General features: G+C 45.9%; 1 pseudogene; it reads left to right on the top strand.

The window, feature by feature from the left end:
- The window catches only part of LOC146757141 (class I histocompatibility antigen, F10 alpha chain-like), a 30,022-nt pseudogene extending 8,885 nt beyond the window's left edge, over positions 1 to 21,137 (top strand).
- The last annotated feature ends 338 nt before the right edge of the window (positions 21,138 to 21,475 follow it).

Consider the following 21,475-nt stretch of genomic DNA (forward strand, 5'->3'; position numbering starts at 1 on the left):
GGTGCCCGGTGTCTGTGCTGAGCAGCATTGAGGTCTTTAGGATCGTAGGAATCTGCCAGAGAGGAATCTGTTGTGAAGGTACTAAAGGTAAAAAGGCAGCATTTCTATCAGTATTATAGGAGGGAAGGAAACTTTATCCTTAACTGCTGTTTTTGTTCCCTTTGTCATGCAGTCTGTCCAGCAACTAACTTGAGAACCCGACTTCTCCTCTCTTTAGTTTAGATTTGGGAAAATTCCCTGAAAAAAAAAATTATTTTTTGGAAAATTCACTAGTGTTTGTGTGAGTAAAAGGTTCCAGCCTTTCCTTACTGACTGTAGGCAATGCTTAGCACAGAAAAGTGCAACACTTTAATGATAGAGTTCCGAATAACTTGAATTTGATCTTCTGTCTGTCCTGGTTGTAGGTTTTACTGCATTTGATACCTTAAAAAAAAAAAGCAACCAACAAAACAAATCTAAAATACCAAAATATTTGATTTTTACATCAGAAAAGAAAAAAAACCGACCCAAACCCTTGTTGTGGCTGAGCAGAACGTGCTGCAGCTCCATGCAGTGCTGAGTTACCGTATTCAGGCACATGTGTGTGGATTTGTGTATCGATACGCACTGGCATGCTTTTGCTGTACAAGTAACAAAGACAGGGGAAGGTTTTAGTGTTTTCTTCGTAGGTGAAGAAACCTTGAAGACCAGAAATTCCAACTTACAGAATTTGACATTGGCAAAGTGAGGAGGAAAATTCTTCCTACCCCGTTACTCTTAATTGACGGATTCAGTGTTGGTTCAGCCTACAGGAGAAGTGAACTGCAAGGCTTTGAAGATCGCTGTCTTTGCTGAGGTTGTCCAGGTGGGTGAGCTTGAAGACCTGCAGCGGTCAGACAAATGTGTTGGGGTTACTCACTGCTGTCACTCGTGGTGTTGAAGGAGGGGCTCCATTGGAGGGCTTGCAGCCGTGCAGCCCAGGGACTCCGTGCTGAGTCAGGGTGATGTTACTAGAGTTTGACCAGTGTTGAGGAGGGCAATGTTTTGAAACAACTGCTCCTGAGAGACTGATTGAATGAAGAAAGCTGGGAAGATGATAGATAGGAGCACAGCTCAACTTTATGTGCTTCTGATATTTCAGTTTTTTCTTGCATGCTCAGCTTCTTTCTGCTCCTGTGGCCTTTGCCTTGCAGGTTGTTTTCCTGAATTTAAGATTTTACTGGTTGAATGTTGTGTAGGGGGGAATTTCTTTGTTCGCCCAGTAGCCAGTTGGATGGGCAACTGGAGACTCAGCATTTATCTGTGTGGGTTTTCAGCCTTGCTTGCCATCTTTGTGCAGTGGTTGTAAGGTTAGGATCAAAGTTTTAAATTGATCCTTTTATTCCTGTAGCTACTCTGCTGAGTCCACCAGAGTCTGCAGGTGACGATCCGAGGGCAGCTCAGATAACAGTGCAGCAGAGCAAGCTTTCTGTGCACTCCGATCCCTTTCCACAGTCATTGGAAGTGATGGAAGTGGAAAAGTCAGAGACTGTCCCAAGCCAGACACATCCTCCCGTTGTCATCAATTCTGCACATGGTGACAAATGTGATGGTGAGTGTGGTTGATTTCCTGGTTCTCTAGTAGTTAATCTATTCACATTGGCTGCTTCTATGGGTTTACCAGGTAAGTGTAGCTGTTTAAATAAAGAACCCATCTGTAGTCACTTACATTTGTACTTAAGAATATTAACTGTGGGCTGAAGTGTCATTGTATGAGCTACATAAATATGGGAAATCTGATTGAATTCCTACCGCGTAACTGAAGAGACTGATTTTTTCTTTCCTTGTACAGACCAGCTTTCTAAGGAGGGAGAAGGAATAAAAACACCTGTCCAGCAACCAGCTAAAGAAAACCATCATGGATCGCGGATCATTTCCATCAGGAAATCTAATGCTGATAAAAAACAAGGTATTCCAGGATTAATCAGAAGCACTTGCCAATTAACTCCAAAGCAATTTATTGAACAAACACAACAGAACATAGGGTTGCTGAATGGACTCGGCTATTTCCATGATCTTGTTACTACCTCGTATCTTCATGTGCCTTTCAGATTAGGAAGGTAAACTCCTTTGTTTACAGCATTAGAGCACGACGAGGCCACAGCATGGAGTTTAAGTGCCTGTATGTGCATCTTTCCAACCAGTGGTGAAAGCCACATTTGCTGATAGAGAAATCTAATGTCGTGTGGATGGGATAAAGTAAGGGATAAAGCCTACTTTTAATATCCAGAAGGATGAAAGGAGGGCAGCAGACAGACATCAGGTCCATGGTGCTCTTAGCTGTGGGGAGAGCCGACAGGGTTTGTTCTGCATGCTTCTGAGCAGGAGGCAGTTTGCAGAGCTGTGGTCCTCAGCGTGTGCCTCTGTCCTTCAGTCTCATTCACTGCTCTGTGTTCCCAGATGACAGTCTGAATTTTGGAATAAAAACACTTGAAGAAATCAGACTGAAGAAACAAAAGGATAAAACCAAACAACAAAGTGGTGAGTTCATATGCCCTACTTTGTTATCCTTCTGATAATACTCAGATAGCTGGCACTGTGTTGGGGAATAGAGCCATGCAGTGGTTGTTGCACATTGGACAGTAGTGAGTAACAAATGCGCTTTGGTCTTTGTGACAGTTCTGTCAGGTTTGTTTTTGTTGTTGGCAGTGGCTTTTCATTTTCCTGTTGTAAACACTGTCTGTTTGTTCACTTGGATCAGAAGGGCCTTCAGGAGCTCCTGCTCATCAGCTCCAATCTCAAACTGTTCCTGTGCCGAAGAAGGAGAATGTGCGGATACTGGTCAGAACTGTGACGCTGTCTGCAAAGCAGGGTAATGATGAGTACCTTTGTTTCCATTTGGTGGCTGCTAAGTGGAATGGATAAATTACAATTGGGACTTACCCTGAGTGCATTACAGTTGCAATATTATTTTGTGTCAGGGCTGTCAAAGTGGTGTCTTTGTTTTGGGTGGGAAATGAGCTCACAGGTCAGTAATTCTGTTGGTTTCTGTCAAATAAGCACTTTGTTTTTCTTTGTTTTAGGGGAGGTGCCTGTGATTCAACTGAATATTGCTGATAAACCTGGAAAACAGGAATCCTCTGTAGGTAAGGGCTGCTTGTGAGCTGCTGTTTGGCTGCCTCCACGTAAATGGGAGGGCACTGCTGAAGCAGGTGGGAGGAAAGTGTGTCGTGGGTCTGTGATGACTCCAAGTGGCACACAAGTGTAGCAGCTAAAAGGTGAATTTGAGAACATACACTTGGAGAAACCAAAGTTTGTGGTTGACTTGTAAAAATCTTTCTCCAAAGGAATTATCTTAGCAATGTTGTTTTCTCTCTGTAGCTGATGTCAGTGGCCTTCCACTGAAGTGCAGCCTCGCAGAAAGGCTGGGGAAGAAGATCAAGATTGACAGAGCACCAAGGAGAGGTAAATGGTCATTGGTGTTTGCTGCACAGATTCTCTAGGCTTTCTGCTTATTCTTTCTCAGGAGCGTTGTTGTTGGGAACACGTATATTCTGTAATATTATGACAAATCTGGAAACTTAAGCTCTCGTTGGACTCTCATTTAATCATTATGTTTCTCCTTTCTTGATGATGGCAGAGAAGGGTGCCAAGCCAGCAGGGGAGATCCATGTCAAAACTCTGGAAGAGATCCGTCTTGAAAGAGCGAATCAGCGAGGAGAAACCCCAGCTGCCCCCCAGGCAGAAGGGTGCTGTAAGGTGGAGGATCCCAGCTCCGGGGTGAGGCCTTCTCCTGCAGTTCGCATTAAAACCTACTCGGAAGCCCTGGCTGAAAGGAAACACAAAGGACTGGAGGATGAGAAGCAAAATGTAGAAGAGCTTCTTACTGAGAAGAGAGCTAAGGGTAAATGCAAGAACGAGAGAATTATCCCTCCACCTGGGCCGGGTAACGTGAAACTGGAAGAGCCACGGCGTAAAATCAAGAGATTGGAAGAAATTCATATTAAAACTTTGGAAGAAATCAAGCAGGAGAAAGCCCTGCGGATGCAGCAGGTCGCAAAGCCAGCAGGTAAGGAGGTGCTTCACTGTCTGCTCTGCCAAAGTGCTTCCCCTGTCAAGCAAATGGAGTTTGCTTAGAATTGCCTGGGCTGTTTCTTACAACATGCAAAGGCAGGAAGTTCCAGGATGTCCATCCATGTGTTTTTCCATTGAATCCGTGGTGTCTGTCTGCTTTATTCTGGAAAATTCATTCGCTGTGAGGTTTTGTAATTCAGTTTCTCTTGTACATTTTTTTTTCTGCCATGTTTTTGGTGTAGCATGTCCTGTGTGTTGATGCCAAGGTTGCCTTCATCTTTGGCGTGTGTTGCTTAGTTTGATATGTAAATGTATTTGAAAAGCATGGATTGACTCCTCAACATGGGGGCCAACCTCTGTCAGAAAGGTCAGGGGGGTGAATTATTCATTGGGGAGGTGAGAGAGGCTTTGTGATGAGACAGCATGTGAAGGAGGGAAGAGCTTGGATACTGTATGGACTGCGAGATGTCGCCTCTGTGCTTTGTTATTGAATGTGAGGAAATAAGCACATGGAGGAAACACTGGCACTCAGGTTTCTTTCTATGCTTGCTGTTGACCAAGTGATTTTCTTTTTCCTTGTTTTAAAGCACCTGGAAGAGAAGAGAAAAAGACTGTGGGATGGAGCAGGGCTGCTCCCAAAGCTGTCTCTGCACCCGCAGAGGTGAGTCCCTTCTGAAGATGGACACAGTGACACAATTTCTTCACATGTTCTCATGTCTCACTGCTCACCATGTGCCACCATCATGAGTGCATTCCTACCTTCCTGCCTTTGGTGAAGAGCTGCAGCCATGTTTCACAATCCTGATACTTTCAATGGCTTTCCCAGACAGCTTTGCACTCCTCAAACTCAGAATTGATCTGATTGTATCTGGCAGTGAGGCAGTAACCCTGCTGGCACCAGGTACAACATGTGAGGTTAACGTGGGGGGCACTGGATACAAAAAGTCCACAATGGCTTCCTGTTCAATGAAATCAGACTGTGGGTGGATGTTGTGTAGGGGAACAGGAATGACTTTCTGTTGCTCAGATAGAATGTGGTAGGTAACAACTCCAGTACTGCGCTGATTTAAACGAGCTTGCTTTGTTAATTGCACACGTTTGAAACAGTGTTTTCACAGCAAAGCATGGATCTTGTTATATGCAGGCATTTATTAAAGGGTCAGTGACCCAAGTGACAGGAATGTACTGTTCCAGGTGCAGCCGTTTTTGCAATATCTCCAATCTGATTTCCTTCATACACTTCCCCTGGTGTTTGTTCTTATTTTGCACTTACTTTATTTCTTTTTAGCCCTGGGATCAGAGTACACCAAATTCTAGAGCTCAAGCAAAGAGCCTTGAGGGGGCAATAAAGGAGAAGCTGCAGCTGAGACAACCGGAGAAGCTGAAGAAGGAAGTGGCTGCTGTGCCGGCTGCAGCTAAAGAAACAGTCAAAGGTAAAAGTGCAGAGCTTAGCAGTCCTGAATCCACCCTTCATGTTCAGCTTATCAGCTTGCAAAGGCCTAAGTGAAATCTCAGCACGGTGGGCAAACGCATTGCCAGGGAAACCATCAGCCCAACCTCAGAAGCAGAGAACTATGAATGAGTGTTGAGTGTGAGGTGGTCCTCGGAAGTAAAGGGACCTGAGTGCTCATGGTGGGTGCGTGCCTTTGCTTAGTGCTAGAAAGGGAAATGCTTATTTTCTTAGTTCACTTGTGTTCCTTCCAGCCAGACTTCAGCTTGAGAACGAGGGACAGACAGTGGCACTGAGCTGCAGACTTACCTGTGTGATAAACCCCTGGATGTATTTTGTGGGTCTGTTGTGGCTTGCACAGCGTCTGGTTGCACACTCTTGTCTGTAGCTCCTGCTTTTTCCTTTCTCTAGAGGGACCATGTATTGCTTTCTCCTGCTGTATGGCTGTTTCCCTTGTCTGGGTTATAATATGGTGTAGCTGTGCAGTTTCTTTGTTCCTTTGGTGGGACTGTTGGTATGCAGCACTTACTGTGGAAGATATTGCTGAGATTTGTGGAAAGAGCAATGTAATTTTGCTGGCCAGATGTATTTAACTGTGGAGAAGAGCTGTGGGAATGACAGGACAACCTGGACTCCTCTCAAGGCACAATTGTACCAGCTCTCTCTTCTTCCTGTAGCCAAGGGCAACGTGTGTGAGAAGCCTTGGGATGGCAAAGCCAGCAGCCCCACGAAGCGAGCAAGGAAGAGGAAGGCTGCTGAGATCTCTCCCTCTGCTGTGGCAGCTGTTAATCGTCAGAGAAGCACTGAAGAAGAGGAGCCTCCAGCTAAAAAAGCTAAAATAGCAGCTTTGGTAAGGAGAGGAGGAAGCATGAGTGCTGCCCTGGTCAGGCTTACTGATAAGGTCCTTCAGGAGCCCCTTGGCCCCCGTGTTGGGTTAAGGCTCAGCAGTGCTGAAGGAGAAGCGCTGCAGAGGAAGGATCTCCTGAGCAATCATTGACTTTGTCTTCCTTCTTTCCAGACTGCTGCTCCAGCCCTGCCAGAGGTCAGCCTGCTCACCAAGGCAGTAGAAGAAGATGACTTTGAAAAGTTCATCTCAGAAATCTTAGCAGGGGAACTGGAAGCCAAGTGCAACGTGTGTGAGAAGCCTTGGGATGGCAAAGCCAGCAGCACCATAAAGAGAGCAAGGAAGCGGAAGGCTGCTGAGATCTCTCCTTCTGCTGTGGCAGCTGTGAATCCTCAGAGAAGCACTGAAGAAGAGGAGCCTCCAGCTAAAAAAGCTAAAATAGCAGCTTTGGTAAGGAGAGGAGGAAGCATGAGTGCTGCCCTGGTCAGGCTTACTGATAAGGTCCTTCAGGAGCCCCTTGGCCGCATGTTGGGTTAAGGCTCAGCAGTGCTGAAGGAGAAGTGCTGTAGAGGAAGGATCTCCTGAGCAATCATTGACTTTGTCTTCCTTCTTCCCAGACTGCTGCTCCAGCCCTGCCGGAGGTCAGCCTGCTCACCAAGGCTGTAGAAGAAGATGACCTTGAAAAGTTCATCTCGGAATTCTTAGAGGAAATGGAAGGACAATATGACTTGGAGCTGCAGAAGGACGTGGATGAACTCCATCTTGAACTTTCTGAGATGATTGATAGTATATCTGAGTAGTCTTGTAGTATATATATATAAAAATAAATATTTTAAAAGGCTTCACAATGAGTCTTAAAGCACAGCTGAACTGGTAAAAGATTGGCAGACTGCATTCCACTGTCCTGAGTTTTCCTGCTGGTCAGAGTTGAGGTCCTGTGCATCCATTCCCTGATCCTGGTTGGCTCCTTTCAGCAGCAAGAGGACAAAGCAGTTCTGTGACAGCCCAGAAGGACGTCCATCTGTGTGCTGCAGTGCCTGGCAATTGATCTCCTGATCCAGTGATGCTCTGAAGGCTTCAACCTCAAGCTCCTTCCTTCCTCCTCCCTTGGCCATGCTCAGCGTTGGGTGCAGCTGGAAGCTTCTTTGGGGCTCCCATTTCTTGGGTAGTCCCTATGTCTAGCTTGGAGTTCTGCCAGCTCTTGAGTTTTGTTGGTGTATGCTTTTGTTTTTGACTTGAATACTTTAAGGCAACTTAATGACAATGTGGGGGTGGGAGGGAGCAGAATTATTCTGGTGTTTTGGACCAAATGTGCCTCCAAGAATGCGGGGTGCTCCCTGCCTTCCAGTTATCAGCAGTGATGCAGCAGCAGTGTGAGAAGCGGGAGCTGCACGCCACAGCTGCGTTATTCCCCCCTTTCCCTTTTTCTGGACTTAATAAGCCTCCCTGCTTATTAAGTGGATAATGCAGAGAGGTCTGGCTGATGAAGCTTCTCACTGTGTCAGTCGGTCAGCATTAGAGAAAGCCAGCATGGAGCTCTGTGAGCTTTTGCAGGGGATGAAGAGGCGCAGAAGCTGCTACCCGCCCTTGGTGCTCTTAGAAAGTTAACTGAATCGGCCAAGGAGGAGCGGGAGTTATGGCTAACCTGTTTCCTGCAGGGGTGAACCCCAGAGGTTTGAGACCAAATGAGGTTTGGCAGCTGGATGTCACAGACTTCCCAGAGTTTGGGTGTTTCCGTCACTTGCATGTCACAACTGACACATGCAGTGGTTTTCTCTGGGCTGTGGCACAATCTGGACAGACCGCCATGCATTACATAAAAGCGTTGTGCATGGCCATCGCTGTCATGGGTGCACCTCATGAGTTAAAGACTGACAATGACCCAGGATATAGAAGTGCATGTTTTGGACACTAGTGCACAGTTTGGGGCATTAAGCATATCTTCAGCATTCCTGGCAGCAGCACCGGCCAGGTTATTGTGGAGTGTGCACATCAGACCTTGAAGGGGCGTCTTCGTGCACTTAAAGAGGGGGGAGGGCTGGAGGGGCCTGAGCTGTGCCCACACGCTCTCCTCCTGCGTGAGAGAATCGGATGGGAGACCATCAGCTGACCGAATGGACACCAATAGGTCAGGTCCTGATCAGACCCGACGGAGGGCCATGGCTCCCAGAATCTACTCCTCGTCATGGGCAGGGGATACGCCTGTGTCGGGACCCCAAGTGGGCCCTGCTGGCTGCCGGCACGTTGGGTTAAGCCAGCACCAAATGATGAGCCATCCTGTGCACCGTGAGGATCCGAACATCTCAGCACCGGTTTTGGTCAACGTCTCCTTGGTTAATGTCTCCAGTGCAGCCAGTGATTTGACGTCAGCACTGGGCAGCGGCTGCTGGTAACGGCACATGAGACAGCGTTGCTCCCAATGTGCCTGAAGGTCCGAACTGGGAATCCAGCCTTCATGCCGGACTGATAGTTCGTGAGCGGGGGAGACCTTGTTCCTGGATAGTCCCCCAGTGGTGGACCTTCAGAACGATTCTGCACAGCCAATATGTTTTTGTCTTCTTATTTGGTTATGGAGTGTGACATTATAATGCACACTGGACAGAACTGGATTGCCATGAAGATTCTGTACAATAGTGTTACATTGAACTTGGAGAAGTTGTAACTCCATTGTGTACTGTGCTGTTATCTTGAACTTGAATGCACTGTTCTCTACAAGTTGACTAAGTGTTGCCATACAGCATTTCACAATTGTTAGGCAGATTGCTGTTGTGTGCTTTCAGGTTTGTAGTCACTGCAGCTGCATCTCTTTGGTATGTTATTATGACAGTTTCATTGTTTTTCGCATATGTTTAATGATTGATTCATTTGCGGAATAGCCTTAAATGTGCAAATCACATTTGGGGTAACAGGGAGTATGCAGGGGAACCTTTACAGGGGCTGCAGATAATAAAGAGGGGGGAGATGTTGGGTATTGGGCAGGTGGTGCCTGCGTGCACCAGCAGTGGAGTCATGGAGGTCATGGGTATCTGATAGGGGTGGTCACCTGTACCACTATATAGGGTTTGTGGCGCGGCATTAAACTGGTACTTTCAGCGTTACACACTGTGTGTTCTGGTTAGCATTTGGGCTGCTGTGCTAACAGATGTGTCTGGGGTTATCTTGTTTTAAAATGGAAGGGCTCGTAAGGAGCAGAGGGATGTGAGGTATTTCTAGTCCGCTTCATGCTCCCGATTCCAGAACCCTTCCAATTGTGAGGAAACAGAAGTGCTGAGCTGTGTGCGTGTTCCACGGTGCAGAGTCCAGTGACAGTTGGTGCCCGGCGTCTGTGCTGGGCAGCACCGAGGTTGTTAGAAGCATAGGAATCTGCCAGAGAGGAATCTGATGTGAAGGTACTAAAGGTAAAAGGCAGCATTTCTATCAGTACTGGAGGAGGGTAGGAAACTTTGTCCTTAAGTGCTGTTTTTGTTCCCTTTGTCATGCAGTCAATCCAGCAACTAACTTGAGAACCCGACTTCTCCTCTCTTTAGTTTAGATTTGGGGAAATTCCCTGGAAAAAAAAAAAAAAAAAAAAATTTCCTTGAAAATTCACTAGTGTCTGTGTGAGTAAAAGGTTCCAACCTTTATTGACTATCGGAAATGCTTAGCTCAGAAATGTGCAGCACTTTAATGAAAGAATTCTGAATCACTTGAATTTGATCTTCTGTCTGGCCTGGTTGCAGGTTTTACTGCATTTGGTACCTTAAAAAAAAAAGCAACAAAACAAATCTAAAATACCAAAATATTTGATTTTTACATCAGAAAAGAAAAAAAAAAAAAAATGAACCAACCCAAACCCTTCTTGTGGCTGAGCAGAACGTGCTGCAGCTCCATGCAGTGCTGAGTTACAGTATACAGGCACATGTGTGTGGATTTGTGTATTGATACGCACTGTCATGCTTTTGCTGTACAGGTAATAAAGACGGAGGATGGTTTTTGTGGATTCTTCAAAGGTGAAGAATCCTTGAAGACCAGAAATTCCAACTTACAGAATTTGACATAGGCAAAGTGAGGAGGAAAATTCTTCCTAACCTGTTATAATTAATTAATTCACGGATTCAGTGTTGGTTCAGCCTACAGGAGAAGTGAACTGCAAAGCTTTGAAGATCACTGTATTTGCTGAGGTTGTCCAGGTGGTTGAGCTTGAAGACCTGCAGCGGTCAGACAAATGTGTTGGGGTTACTCACTGCTGTCACTCGTGGTGTTGAAGGAGGGGCTCCATTGGAGGGCTTGCAGCCGTGCAGCCCAGGGACTCCGTGCTGAGTCAGGGTGATGTTACTAGAGTTTGACCAGTGTTGAGGAGGGCAATGTTTTGAAACAACTGCTCCTGAGAGACTGATTGAATGAAGAGAACAAAGCTGGGAAGACGGGTGGGCATTCCTCATTCTTTTCTGCTTTTTGGTGTTTTGCTTAGGGTTCCTTTTCAAAAGAAGATTTCACTGATCAAGACTGTAGAAGACTTTCAGTCCAAGGAAGCACGAGCCAGCTCTTTGAGAAGCACAGGAAGAGCTGCACAGAGATCCCCGAGACCAGAACTGCTTCTGTGCGCTCGTCCAGCATGTCGATTAAAGGAAATGATTGCTATTTCTACTTCTATTCCACTTGTAAAAAGGTCTGCTTGGGTTTTTTCCTTCATTTTTTCTTTCTTTCAGTTCTGAAGTTAAGAGGAATGGGTAGAATAAGTAGAAGTATTACTGGTCTTCAGCAAACTTCATAACTAATTGCATTGTACAATAGAGCAACTCGCTAAAAATGAGCTGAAAGCATGGCCAGTTCTCAGGCTGTACTACTTCATTTTCCTCTCTTGGTTTCCATTGGGTTACAGGGAGACAACTGTCCCTTCAGGCACTGTGAAGCCGCTTTGGGCAATGAAACCATCTGCACGCTGTGGAAGGAGGGCCGCTGCTTCAGGAATGTCTGCAGGTTCAGGCACATGGAGATCAGTGTGAGTGTTGGCTCCTCAGAGTTTATCACCAAACCCACTTCTCATTTCTTTAGGTGGGCTGAATGTGCTTTTGCAGATTAGGTTCATTTGCTTTGAAATGATGATGGTTCCTATTGTTAAGAGGGGGCTGGGAGGAAGCAGAGGGAAGAGAGCTCAATGGCATTGGTATATCATAGCAGAATATTCTTGTAGTTGATACCAACAGTGTTCTATCAACAGATACTAAAGAAACACATCAATCAGACAAGCATTCTGCAAGGTGTGTTAGTTTAACCCCTTCTAAACTGGTGTCCTCACCCACAGAATGCTAGGAAAGCTCAGTGAGCCTGGTGCTCCCAGCCTGCGCACTCTTCAGAGTGGTGTTTGAGTGCTGCTTTGTGGCAGTCTGCTCACTGGCACCATCTGGAGCTCAGTCTCCCTTTGCAGATCTTAGGTCCACGTTACCATCAGCTCTTCTTCCTTTCTGTCTTCAGAAAAAACGCAGCATGATTTCCTGCTACTGGGAGAACCAGCCAGGAGGCTGCCAGAAATCCAACTGTGCCTTCCATCACACCAAGGGACGTTACCTCAATGGGGTTTTCTTTCCACCAAGCCAAAGTGAGTTTGTCTTTTTTAGGTACGAAAGATTAACTCTATTACTCACAGGTGGGTATAGTGTCATAAAGAACGCCAGGTAACGTTCACTTGTGAGCTGATAGATAGGTTCAGAGCTGAACTTTGTGTGCTTCTGATACCTCAGTTTTATCTTGCATGCTCAGCTTCTCTCTGCTCCTGTGGCCTTTGCCTTGCAGGTTGTTCTCCTGCATTTAAGCTTTTACTGGGTGTCAGGGAGATGAATGTTGTGTAGGGGGGGATTTCTTTGTTCACAGAGAAGCCATTTGGATGGGCAAGTGGAGACTCAGCATTTATCTGTGTGGGTTTTCAGCCTTGCCTGCCATCTTTGTGCAGTGGATAATCTGATTGAATTCCTACCGCATAACTGAAGAGACTGATTTTTTCTTTGCTTGTACAGACCAGCTTTCTAAGGAGGGAGAAGAAACAAAAACACCTGTCCAGCAACCAGCTGAAGAAAACCATCATGGATTGCAGATAATTTCCACTACAAAATCTGATGCTGATTGTCATGGTTTAATAATTTTGTATTTTTTGCTATCAGTATTCCACATCATAACATCATATAAAGCATGAATAATTTTACTGAATCTGCAACTTACAGAAGAAGACTACATCTCCCAGGGAACAACACGATGGGTCACGGGACCTGGACTCTATATTAACTCTGTCGCAGAACAGACTGACGTCTTTCGAGTTCTGGCGTTCAGGGGAGTGTGTGGGAGCCTTCAGCCGTTCGCCTAGATTTACAGTAGGCCTCTCGGTTACGGGACTCATTCTCTCTCCTATTTTGCTTGATTCGTTAGCTCAATTTTCAATTATATTTTATTATATTGTGTTATCCTGTATTTCGATATAGTATTTAGTAAATAAGTGTGCCTCCTTAGATCATTGCCGCTGTTTTCTTTTCTTAATTAATTTTTTTCCTTTCGGCCTAGGGCCCCTCTGGGGCCCACGGCCCCCTGTCACGGGCGCAGGTGGATTTTTAGTTCAAACCGTGACAGATTTTGGTGGAGAATGCGGGCATTATTGAGTTGCTGTTTTTCTGTGTTTTCTTCTGTTGCTCTTTTAGCTTTTAACAGAGCTACGAGTTTTTTTCCCTGTTAAGGAGCTATCTCGTGTTTGCGATTCTGCACCTGCGAGCTTGACCTTGAAAGTCCAGGCGGACTGCCAATACTCCAGTATATTTTATAAACACTGCTGAGCTTTGTTTTCTTTTACTTTTTTCTCTCTATTGGAGGGAAAAAAAAATGTTTTCTCTACTAAATTTGTTTTACCAGGGACTGTGTGCCATTGGTTCCTTTTTTGAGACGCTCCGAACATATTGGGCCATGTTTAAGCTAGCCACTTTTTCTTATGGAGCTATACAATTGTATAATGGATTGAAAGCATGGTTAGCAATGCTCACTTCGTATCTGTATACAGCTCCAGAGGGAGCAACTAATGCAACTAATTATACAGAAATGGTGATTTTTAAGCGTGCTCCTCTTTCTTTCTATGAATCCTTTATGCAGTTTTTGAATGATCAGTGGGCCACACTCTTAATCTCCCTGATCTTACTGTTGATTATTGTAATAATCTCACTCAGTATCTGGATTTATAACATCCGGAGGAAGTCTTCCCTAGAACCAGAGAATACTGAGTGGCAGGGAATTGAAGAGATTCTCAAAGGACAGACATCTTCAGTGTTATGGAGCTTCACTCCTGAACACTTGAAGAATCCTGAGAGTTTGATTGCATATTTGAGGCAGGAATGTTGTGGCTCAGGCAGATCTCAGGAGGCACAAATGATTTTGGGCCTAGCTAATGCTTATTGGGCCTTAGTCAATACCATTCCTGAGAGGGAAGTTTTTGAAGCTGAGAGAGAGAGTCTCAGGGCCGAGAAGGAGAGTCTTAGAGCTGAGGCAGAAAAACTTTGGGCTGAGAAGGTAGAGAGAGAAAAAGCTTTTGAAGCTGAGAGAAAAGATCTCCTGTACCAACGAGACTCAATCTGGTACGAGAAAGAGAGTCTTAGAGCTGACGCAGAAAAACTTTGGGATGAGAAGGTAGAGAGAGAAAAAGTTTTTGAAGCTGAGAGAAAAGATCTCCTGTACCAACGAGACTCAATCTGGTACGAGAAAGAGAATCTTAGAGCTGACGCAGAAAAACTTTGGGATGAGAAAAGCTCCCTGCAATCCCAACTCAACACTCTCCAGTCCAACTACAACAGCCTCCAGACTGAGCTTGGTGCTGTCCAGTTTGAGCGGAACGCTCTCCGAGACCAGCTATGTGCCCTCCAGGGTGAGTTGAATGTATTTAACCAACTACCAGGGGCACATGTAGTCCAATTTGGCCAGCCATTGGGGGCACATGTAGTCCAATCTGACCAGCCACCGGGGGCACAGGTAGTCCAATTGGACCAACCATCTGGGACACCAGATACAATGTTGGTTGCCCCTGTAAGAGTGCGAAAGACAAAAAAAGTTTCAACTCAGTTAGAGAAAATGCAGAAGGAGTTAGAAGAGCGGAGGGAGTTAGGAGAGCAGGACTCAGGAGACTCAGGGGAGCAGGGGGAGTCAGAAGACCAGAAGAAGTTGGAGGAGCAGAGGATGTTAGAGGGGTATAAGAAGATGATAGAGGAGCAGAAGATGATAGAGGAGCAGAAGATGATAGAGGAGCAGAAGAAGTTAGAGGAGCAGAGAAAGTTAGGAGAGAGGAAAAAGAAGGAGGGTTACCTGGAGGAAATAACACAAGCATCAGGGTCAGGGTCAGAGTCAGAAGAGGAGCCAAAAGCTCCTTTTTCTTTACGAGAATTTCTCAAGTCCAAACTCGTAGATGGGGCAGCCTCATCAACACAGTTGCCACTATCAACACCTGGGACTCTTGATAGAGCAAAAGGTGAGCAAAGTATTACGACCATTATTGATCGATCTTTTAAACTGAGTGAAATTCGAGATCTAAGAAAGGATTACACACGTCAGCCAAAAGAAAATATGGTCACTTGGTTACTTCGCTGCTGGGACAATGGTGCCAACAGTGCATGGCTCGATGGCAGTGAAGCTCGCCAACTGGGTAGCATTTCCAGGGACCCACGTGTGGACAGAGGTATTGGCACATGCCAAAATCGGTCCTACACCCTCTGGAAGCGGATGTTGATAGCAGTAAGAGATAGATTCCCCTTTAAACGGGACTTGGAGCCTGAGAGAAAGAAATGGACTGATATTGAGAAAGGTATCCAGTTTTTGAGAGAAAATGCTCTGGTGGAAATGCTATACAGCCGCGAGTTCAATCGTAATGATCCAGACCAATTACATGATCCCGAAGCAGTCCGCGTTCCACGACAAATGTGGCGTGACTTTACAAAAGCAGCTCCAGAAAAGCATGGCCAATGCTTCATCTTTATACTGATTCATGGATGGTGGCCAATGCCTTATGGGGGTGGTTGCAACAGTGGGAGGATGATAATTGGCAACGAAAGGGTAAACCTGTTTGGGCTGCTGAACTGTGGAAAGACATTGCTGCCCGAATAAGGAACATTGTTGTAAAGGTGCGCCATGTAGATGCTCATGTGCCTAAAAGTAAGGCTACTGAAGAACATAAAAATAACCATCAGGTTGATCGAGCTGCCAAAATTGAGGTGGCTCAAATAGACTTGGACTGGCAGAACAAGGGTGAATTATTCCTAGCTCGGTGGGCCCATGAGACTTCAGGTCATCAAGGAAGGGATGCAACATATAAGTGGGCCAGAGACCGAGGGGTGGACTTAACTATGGACGCTATTGCTCAGGTTATTCATGATTGTGAAACATGCGCCATAATTAAACAAGCCAAGAGGATGAAACCTTTTTGGGGGGAAGGGCGATGGCAAAAGTATAAATATGGAGAAGCATGGCAGGTTGATTATATCACCTTGCCACGATCTCGCAATGGTAAGCGTTATGTACTCACCATGGTGGAGGCAACCACTGGGTGGCTCGAAACATACGCAGTACCCCATGCTACTGCCCAAAACACCATATTAGGGTTGGAAAAGCAAATCCTGTGGCGGCATGGCACTCCGGAAAGAATTGAATCAGATAATGGGACCCATTTTAAAAATTCCCTTGTAACCACTTGGGCCTAAAATCATGGCATCGAGTGGATTTACCATATTCCCTATCATGCACCAGCTTCTGGTAAGATTGAACGATTCAATGGGTTGTTGAAAACTATGTTGAAAGCAATGGGTGGCGGAACGTATAAAAATTGGGAGAACCATTTAGCAGAAGCCACCTGGTTGGTCAACACTCGAGGATCTAGTAATCGCAATGGTCCTAACCAATCCAGCTCCCTACGTACCGTGGAGGGAGATAAGGTTCCTGTAGTACACATAAAGAGCGTGTTGGGAAAGACGGTTTGGGTCCTTCCAGCGTCTGGAAAGGGCAAACCTCTCCGGGGTACTGTCTTTGCCCAGGGACCTGGGTGCACATGGTGGGTGATGGACAAAAATGGGAATGTTCAATGTGTACCACAAGGGAATTTGATGTTGGGGGAGTGCAGCCAATGATTTTCCTGTAAATATATAGGTAGAGTCTCAGAAAATATTTCAATTAGGTACAGAATAGTTCAATTAGGTATAGGACTTAAGATAGAGTGGATTAATGTTAAGGAAACACTTTTTCTCTATATACCTTAATTAGGCATTCTGTAAGCAAGTTTTCCATCTGGACTCTATATCCTGCACTGGCCATGCATGTGTAGAGCACACATGGAAAGAAGTATAAGTCAAAAGGAAATCTGCTGTGGTGGCTGGGAAAGGATGAGTGCACCTTGATGTGGGGGACGCCCTACTAGCGCTGCCTTTCCCCTCTACCGCTGACATGTTTTCCTTTTTCTGGCAGTTTTGCCATTTTCTCAAAATTAATAAATAGTAGGTTAGGTTATAGAGTTTTGTTCTCAACTTAGGGATTTGTATGTATGTATAAACATAATGTAATGATGTAGAATAAGGGGTGGAATGTCATGGTTTAATAATTTTGTATTTTTTGCTATCAGTATTCCACATCATAACATCATATAAAGCATGAATAATTTTACTGAATCTGCAACTTACAGAAGAAGACTACATCTCCCAGGGAACAACATGATGGGTCACGGGACCTGGACTCTATATTAACTCTGTCGCAGAACAGACTGACGTCTTTCGAGTTCTGGCGTTCAGGGGAGTGTGTGGGAGCCTTCAGCCGTTCGCCTAGATTTACAGTAGGCCTCTCGGTTACGGGACTCATTCTCTCTCCTATTTTGCTTGATTCGTTAGCTCAATTTTCAATTATATTTTATTATATTGTGTTATCCTGTATTTCGATATAGTATTTAGTAAATAAGTGTGCCTCCTTAGATCATTGCCGCTGTTTTCTTTTCTTAATTAATTTTTTTCCTTTCGGCCTAGGGCCCCTCCGGGGCCCACGGCCCCCTGTCACGGGCGCAGGTGGATTTTTAGTTCAAACCGTGACACTGATACAAAACAAGGTATTCCAGGATTAATCAGAAGCACTTGCCAATTAACTCCAAAGCAATTCATTGTACAAACACAACAGAACATAGGGTTGCTGAATGGAATCAGCTATTTCCATGATCTTGTTCCTACCTTGTAACTTCATGTGCCTTTCAGATTAGGAAGGTAAACTCCTTTGTTTACATCATTAGAGCAAGACGAGGCCACAGCATGGAGTTTAAGGGCCTGTATGTGCATCTTTTCAACCAGTGGTGAAAGCCACATTTGCTGATAGAGGAATCTAATGTCATATGGATGGGATAAAGTAAGGGATAAAGCCTACTTTTAATATCCAGAAGGATGAAAGGAGGGCAGCAGACAGACATCAGGTCCATGGTGCTCTTAGCTGTGGGGAGAGCTGACATGGTTTGTTCTGCATGCTTCTGAGCAGGAGGCAGTTTGCAGAGCTGTGGTCCTCAGCGTGTGCCTCTGTCCCTCAGTCTCATTTACTGCTCTGTGTTCCCAGATGACAGTTTGAATGCTGGAATAAAAACACTTGGATCAGAAGGACCTTCAGGAGCTCCTGCTCATCGGCTCAAATCTCAGATTGTTCGTGTGCCTAAGAAGGAGAATGTGCGGACACTGGTCAGCACTGTGATGCTGCCTGCAAAGCAGGGTAATGATGAGTACCTTTGCTTCCATTTGGTGGCTCCTAAGTGGAATGGATAAATTACAATTGGGACTTACCCTGAGTGCATTACAGTTGCAATATTATTTTGTGTCAGGGCTGTCAAAGTGGAGTCTTTTGGTTGTATTTGTTTTGGGTGGGAAATGGGCTCACAAGACAGTAATTCTGTTGGTTTCTGTCAAATAAGCACTTTGTTTTTCTTTGTTTTAGGGGAGGTGCCTGTGATTCAACTGAATACTGCTGATAAACCTGGAAAACGGAAATCCTCTGTAGGTAAGGGCTGCTTGTGAGCTGCTGTTTGGCTGCCTCCACGTAAATGGGAGGGCACTGCTGAAGCAGGAGGGAGGAAAGTGTGTCGTGGGTCTGTGATGACTCCAAGTGGCACACAAGTGTAGCAGCTGAAAGGTGAATTTGAGAACATACACTTGGAGAAACCAAAGTTTGTGGTTGACTTGTAAAAATCTTTCTCCAAAGGAATTATCTTAGGAATGTTGTTGTTTTCTCTCTGTAGCTGATGTCAGTGGCCTTCCGCTGAAGCGCAGCCTAGCAGAAAGGCTGGGGAAGAAGATCGAGGTTGACAGAGCACCAAGGAGAGGTAAATGGTCATCGGTGTTTGCTGCACAGATTCTCTAGGCTTTCTGCTTATTCTTTCTCAGGAGCGTTGTTGTTGGGAACATGTATATTCTGTAATATTATGACAAATCTGGAAACTTGAGCTCTCGTTGGAATTTCTTGTAATCCTTATGCTTCTCCTTTCTTGATGATGACAGAGAAGGGTGCCAAGCCAGCAGGGGAGATCTGGAAGAAGAGACGACTGGAAGAAGAGAAGCAAAAAGTAGAAGAGGTTCTTACTGAGAAGAGATCTAAGGATAAGCGCAAGAAGAAGAGAATTTTCCCTCCACCTGAGCCTGGTAACGTGAAACTGGAAGAGCCACCGCGTAAAATCAAGCGATTGGAAGAAATGCATATTAAAAGCTTGGAAGGAATCAAGCAGGAGAAAGCCCTGCGGATGCAGCAGATCGCAAAGCCAGCAGGTAACGAGGTGTTTCACTGTCTGCTCTGCTGAAGTGCTTCCCCTGTCAAGCAAATGGAGTTTGCTTAGAATTGCCTGGGCTGTTTCTTACCAAATGCAAAGGCAACAAGTGCCAGGATGTCCATCCATGTGTTTTTCCATTGAATCCGTGGTGTCTGCCTGCTTCATTCTGGAAAATTCATTCGCTGTGAGGTTTTGTAATTCAGTTTCTCCTGTACTTTCTTTCTGCCGTGTTTTTGGTGTGGCATGTTCTGTGTGTTGACGCCAAGGTTATCTTCATCTTTGGCGTGTTGCTTGTTTTAATATGTAAATGTGTTTGTAAAGCATGGATTGAGTTTTTAACATGGAGGCCAACCTCTGTCAGAAAGGTCAGGGGGGTGAGTTATTCATTGGGGAGGTGAGAGAGGCTTCGTGAAGAGACAGCATGTGAAGGAGGGAAGAGCTTGGATACTGTATGGACTGCGAGATGTCGCCTCTCTCGTGTTCTTTGTTATTGAATGTGAGGAAATAAGCACATGGAGGAAACACTGGCACTCAGGTTTCTTTCTATGCTTGCTGTTGACCAAGTGATTTTCTTTTTCCTTGTTTTAAGGCACCTGGAAGAGAAGAGGAAAAGACTGTGGAATGGAGCAGGGCTGCTCCCAAAGCTGTCTCTGCACCCGCAGAGGTGAGTCCCTTCTGAAGATGGACACAGTGACACAATTTCTTCACATGTTCTCATGTCTCACTTCTCACCATGTGCCACCATCATGAGTGCATTCCTACCTTCCTGCCTTTGGTGAAGGGCTGCAGCCATATTTCACAATCCTGATACTTTCAATGGCTTTCCCAGACAGCTTTGCACTCCTCAAACTCAGAATTGATCTGATTGTATCTGGCAGTGAGGCAGTAACCCTGCTGGCACCAGGTACAACTTGTGAGGTTAACGTGGGAGCACTGGATACAAAAAGGTCATGATGGCTTCGTGTTCAGTGAAATCAGACTGTGGGTGGATGTTGTGTAGGGGAACAGGAATGACTTTCTGTTGCTCAAATAGAATGTGGTGTGTAACAGCTCTAGCACTGTGCTGATTTAAACGAGCACTGAAGAAGAGGAGCCTCCAGCTAAAAAAGCAGCTTTGGTAAGGAGGGGAAGAAGTGTCAGTGCTGTCCTCGTCAGGCTGATACTGAGATACAACTCCTGCAGAAAGTGTGGAGAACTGAAATGTTCTGCAGGTTCCCTTTCAAAGTAGTCACTGTGTGCAGGATGCTGGATGAATGGCAGTGTGTGCACAATGCTCTGCAGCCCTGTGATTCCTTTGTGGTGTGAAGGAATTTGTCCATTATTGCTGCATTGTTAAAAAGACCTGAGGTGCTCTGCAGCCTTCACGTGGTTGTTAACATCCTTCAGGAGCCCCTTAGCCCCCGTGTTGGGTTCAGGATCAGCAGTGCTGAAGGAGAAGCACTGCAGAGGAAGGATCTCCTGAGCAATCATTGACTTTGTCTTCCTTCTTCCCAGACTGCTGCTCCAGCCCTGCCGGAGGTCAGCCTGCTCACCAAGGCTGTAGAAGATGACACTGAAAAGTTCATCTCGAAAATCTCAGGAGGGGAAATGGAAGCAGAAATTGACTTGGACCTGGAGAAGGATGAGGATGATCTCCTTCGTGAACTTTCTGAGATGATTGACAGTTGAACTGCATAGTAGTTATTATAGTATGTTTAAAAAAACAAACAAAAAAAAAACAAAAAAACAAACCTTTAATTTAATAAAAACCTTTTCTTTTTGGTTGGATACCCCAGGGTGGTACTTTACTAAAAGAGTCTTTGCAATAATGAGTCATAAAGCACAGCTGAACTGGTAAAAGATTGGCAGACTGCATTCCATTGTCCTGAGTTTTCCTGCTGGTCAGAGTTGAGGTCCTGTGCATCCATTCCCTGATCCTGGTTGGCTCCTTTCAGCAGCAAGAGAAGAAAGCAGGGTGGATCTGTGCCCTGGGATGTGCCCAAGCCTCCAGCCTGGCACCCACCTGCCTGGTGCTGCCCCTGGCACGTGTGGTGCTGGGATGAGGGGGGAGCCCAGCGGGTTCTCCCTGCTGCTCCCTTCAAACCAGTGTGCGAGGTATGACCCACTGACGCCATCACCCCGGAGTGGGGCACAACGCGGTGCCAGCATCATCATCTCTGCGGGCACTGCAGCGCAGTCAGCGCGGCTCGGGGGCGGGGGGGGGGCAGAAAGGAGTTGGGAGGGAGGGAGGAACCTCACAACATCCCGCAAACGGCCCCGGTGCCAACACCGCCCACCGCCCGCCGTCCCCGCACCGCAGCCCGCGCTGCCACCTGGCGGCTGTCCCCGCAGCGCTGCCGGGGGTTCCAGCAGCCGGGCCGCCCCCAGGATGGGACAAATG

The sequence above is a fragment of the Coturnix japonica genome, chromosome 24 (assembly GCF_054131305.1).
Source record: "Coturnix japonica strain WE chromosome 24, WE-NBRP24, whole genome shotgun sequence".
In the NCBI taxonomy this organism is placed as follows: domain Eukaryota; kingdom Metazoa; phylum Chordata; class Aves; order Galliformes; family Phasianidae; genus Coturnix; species Coturnix japonica.